This window comes from Carassius gibelio, chromosome B14 (genome assembly GCF_023724105.1).
Source record: "Carassius gibelio isolate Cgi1373 ecotype wild population from Czech Republic chromosome B14, carGib1.2-hapl.c, whole genome shotgun sequence".
In the NCBI taxonomy this organism is placed as follows: Eukaryota; Metazoa; Chordata; class Actinopteri; order Cypriniformes; family Cyprinidae; genus Carassius; species Carassius gibelio.
Genome location: NC_068409.1, coordinates 19115435 through 19120632, shown reverse-complemented (window position 1 = coordinate 19120632; position 5198 = coordinate 19115435).

The window sequence follows — 5198 nt, the reverse complement described above, 5'->3', positions numbered from 1 at the left end:
GGGAACTGCTGCACATTGAAGAAGACGGAACCTAGGTACAGAAAGAAGTTCAGAATTAGAAGACCGGAGTGTGCAAGAAGGTATATAAGAAGATAGTAGGTCAGAAAGATAGGAGGGAGCAAGACCTTTTAAGTGTCTTCAAGGTGAGCAGAAGAATTTTGTATTGCACACGAATAGATACAAGCAACCAGTGAAGATTAAATAAAATAGGGGTGATGTGAGCAGATTTTTTTTTGTGGAAAATAATAATCTGGCAGCAGATGTACTGAATGTACTGCAGATGAATGATGGAGTTGAGATGGATTAGCTGGTAAACCAGAGAAAAGAGCGTTACAATAGTCTAGGCAAGTGGTAATAAATGCATGCACTAATGATTCTGCATCTTTTCTACTCCGAAAAGGATGAAGTTGTGCAATTCGACGTAATTGGAAAAAAAGCAGCTTTGGAGAGTTTGCTAATGTGGTCACCCAAGGTTAGTGATGGGTCTAGAGTGAAATAGCTCGTGAAATAGAAATAGCGCCATGGTCAAAGCTAGAAACAATTTTATTTTTTATTAGAGATGGGGGACCAATTATTAAAATTTCTGTTTTATTCAAGTTCAGACTGAGAAATTTAGAATGTAACCAATCCTTTAACTGACACATGAAGATAAGGATGTCATCGACTGGGTAGAATTTGGTTGATAAGCAGTATATGTCTGGATGTCATCAGCATAATTAGTTAAAACCATGACGACGAATTATTTGGCCAAGAGGCTGAATATAAAGGATGAATAATAATGGTCCGAGAACTGAGCCTTGGGGAACTCCTTGTTTGAACAAGACAGCATGAGATTTGGAATTGTGCAGTGAGATGAGGTATTGTCTATCTGTGAGATAGCTAGTACCTAGTAAGATGATGTCTGTGCTCAATAAACATATAGCCAAGAAACCTCTCAAAAGTGTAAAAACAGGACAATAACTAACTTAATTGGTGTACTGAGGTAAATTCCTAAAAACAACATAATGACTTACAGAAGGATTAAAACAGAGCAGCACAGCTAATTTAACTAGCTAATTATATAATTAACTAGTAATCTGATATTAGGTGAACACATATGGACCCTTGCAGAAAGAGAAAAGACTAACTAATTAACTATAAATACTAACTAATAAAGCATAGACCTTGACAGAAGGATTCAAACTAAATCACTATCTGTAAGATGATAGACAAATAAACAACCTCATAAAAGTGTAAAAACAATTTACCTAACCAACTGAAGTCGGGCTCACACTACAGGATTTTTAGCAGATTTTCAAAGATCTTGTCAAGCACCTCGATCGGTCCCAATTTTCGGTTGTGGATTATCTGGTAATGTGAGGCGTTCACTTATTAAATTTTGCACCTCCCGATCTGCTCGTATACAAATTGAGGCCTCCCTGATCATATCAAACATGTTTGATATTTAGTATTTAAATCGGGATAATGATGGCAATATGATTACGTCAGTATTTTTACAATAGCCAATGTGCGAGTGCAAAACAGCTGCTGTACGGCTCTGTTGAATACTGGAGACGGAGGAAACTGCTTTTTAATGTTTTGTAGTAACACGATTGTCTGTATAATGTGTCGAAAATGTATCATAAACGTAAGGAGAAAGACAAGCGCTGGGGTGAAATTGCCACAGTTTTGAATGAGTGCAGAAAGCTACTATCATGCTAGCTAACATATGTAAACATAACTAAAATATCAATGAGGATCTGCTGGCATGATAATCTTAATATATCTTTTGTGATGTGCCACGATTTTCTAATCTTGTAATGTGTACATGTTTAAGAATAGCAAAGATTGCGTGTGCTGCGACCAGATTTCATAATCGGTTACGATTTTGAGCGTGAGCCAGGCTGAAGTGTACTGCGGTTCATTTCTGATAACAACATAATGGATCAGACAGAAGGATTTATAAAGCTAAATTAACTTACCTCTTACAATTAACCAATCTGATCTTAGGTAAATACATATGGGCCCTGGCAGAAGGGTAGACCAAGGAAAAACTAACTACTTGACTAAATGACTAATCAGCAACAAAAGGATTAAAACAGAGCAAAACCAAATAATTAAATAACTGACTAGTTAGATCTTAAGTCTATTCTCGATAAACATATGTAAGGACCTTCAAAAAAAAATCTAGAGAGAGAAAAAATACGAAATTAATGCTTAAGTGCACTGATAAAAACATAATAAAACATAATGGCAAAGCAAACGTTCCTATACTAACTAGTGATCTGATTGTAAAGAAACTAACTAACCAGTTAGCTAGCCAAATAACTAGTGGTGTGATTTTCTGATAAGCACATCCACACACCCTGAGAGAAGTGCAGGAAGAGCTAATCGAGTAAATAAATAAATCCTAATAACTTTTAGGGCATTAATCCCACTAATGAAATGAATCATTTGAATGGAACCATATGCAGAAGCATCTGCTTTCTCTGACTCTTAACTTGCTGAAAAGTCCAAACTATCTCCAGAGTCTCTTGCAGCACACCAAACACTGTTTTCACATGGAAGGGCCATCTGTCCTCCGCTCTTCCCTTGCGAGGGCTTTTCTTGGCACACAGGGATGCTCTACCTCCACCGCCGACACTCTGAAATAACTCTCTCCAGACAACTCCCAATAGTGGTGGGATATGGGCTGTGATTGGACGATCTGTGTGTGTGAATCCGCTGAAAGTATTTGGAGAAGCATAGATCTCACACTAAATGTCACACAAAGTGAACTGCCAACATATGACTTGAAGTAAATATTTTCTCAGGCATAAATTCATGTGACCAATTAACTCCCAATCTGTTTCATCTTTTGATGCAAAAAAAAAGGAAGACAAATCTAAGAATATCTTCATTTCCCGAAACCCTTTTGTCCGTTCCACCTGTTACAAAAGTGAGTCATCAAAGCCCTGGGGCTTTCAGAGGAAGACAGGCTTATGTAGGGACTGCTAAAGGAAAGCTTTAATCTGACGTCTTTTCAGGTCTTGAATGGTTGAGAGCTAAAGAGGTCTGTGGCAATAGGGTGCATGAATGAGATCGGATTGGACGGTCAAAAACTGACCCGTTTCTGTGGGTAATTAGACATTTTGAAAATTAAAGAAAAAAAAAATTATTTATAAAAGTAATGAGATACATTTATTCAGCAAAAGTGTAGGATAGAAAGATTAAGCGAGTAGTATTTGTCTGGTCATGTGATCTTAGTATGGGAAAGGGATATTTTATTATTATTTAAAGTAAAAGAATATTTATTCATTTTAGATTTTTCATTTGTATTTTTTATTTTGTATTTTTTCGATAAATTTTATTTAATGTTCTTTTGTCTATTAGGGTTTTTTATACTATTCTAGTGATATTTAATACTTCAGCTTACTTTATTTCTGTTTATTTTATTTTAATGCAAGCTTATTTTAGTTCCTGAATTAATTTTTTTTTTGCAGTTTTGGTGTTAATTAAAAATAACAACGCTGTCACGAGGTGAGTACAGGGTTATTACAGTTAACTAAAACTAAAATTACAACTAAAATGAAAACCATAAAAACTTTTCACTGCTTAAAATAAAATAAATGTTAAATAATGAAAAACATTTAATTTCAGATAGCTGCCTGGGCAACATTTCTCATTTTTATTGTGTTTAACTAAGTCTAAAATAAGAAAAATAATAAAGTGTGTGTATATATATATATATATATATATATATATATATATATATATAAAAATCAAAAATGAAAAACACACAGCAAAATCACTAAAACTTTAGCTAAAATAAAAGTCGATTTAAAATATGAATAAAACCTATGATAGCACTGGAGGCAATCCGATCCAAATTAAGTTTTTCTTATGCTGCAAAGACTGAATTGTTTATCTCATATGTACGTTATTTTAAAATAGTTGTAGAAAGTACCATTCATTTATTTACCTATTAAAATGAGGATGATACCTCCATTTCACAATACATATGAAGCACCTTTAACTAGCCTTTCAGGGCCGGCATGTTTTCATATCACACCCCATGCAATGAAAGCAATGACCAGATGAAAGGTCACGCTATCGCCAGAATGCCCCCTCGTCGCATAGCTGAAGCCGAAGGTGAGTGCTGTGTTAATCACTGCTGATAATACAGCGAGCTCCGGTCCTGCCGCTCGTAATGAGGGACCTGTTTTGGGAACCTGGGATGACGGCGGCTCCTGCAGGTGTCTTTTGTGTTGGCTCTCCAGGAGAGGTTTAGGAGTGGGAGGAGTGGCGGCTAGTTTGAAAACCACCGCTAGAAAAGGAGCAGGCATGGATTAGCTTGTTCCCAGCAGTATGGGGCTATTTTGGAGGTAACGTCATTAGATGGCATTAAAGCGATTCACTTTTTTCCCCTTTATGCCGGAGTCTTTCTACAGTGAGGGAAGGATTAGAATAAAAGCAGCTTTAATTGGCAAAGCACAATCATTATCGATTTGCCTCCGAATAACGTTATCCTCGCCGATACCCTACTACATAAACGTCTAGCTTTACATCCAGAGAAAACAACAAAGCCTGAAACCAATCCGGAGTTTATCATGTTTAGTCAAACAAGGTTGATTGTGTTTAGCAAAATCCATGTACTTGTATCTGAAATTAGTTCAACATCCAAAGCAGCGTTTTGCGGAAATGCCAGGTTGTTTTGTCTAATGGCTCCTACTTCATGACCCGGCTGAAAAATTGCGATTCGCCAATTACAGCCATTAGAAGTGAACTATTTTGCTCAAGTGAGGTAACTTTACCATTGGCATAGCAGGAACAAGCACTAACACTAACGCAGCCCTTCATCTCTCTAGAGCCGCGCTGTAATTAAAGCATGATTAAGAGGCCGGGGCTGATGAATGTGTTTCTAAGTGCCCCATGCTGTGCTGCTGTTGGGCCCAGCATGCCGATTTTAATTGATTCGGGCTAATCAGTGAACAGAATTAAAACAGTCACAGTTGTTTGGAAGAACAAGAGAGCAGGTCTGGGCACCAGGATGAGTGAAACCAGCAGAAGGCCTGATCCACGCTGGAACGGATTTGAGCCCTGCATAAATTACGGCGAGGAGGCGCAGCATCGCGCCTGGCAGTTTGGTGAGACAAATGTGAGCTGCTATTGTTTATTATCTGCTGAAAGACTGCTCTGCCTCGTTTTTATGCCTACACAGGACTTTGTGTTGTCCATGT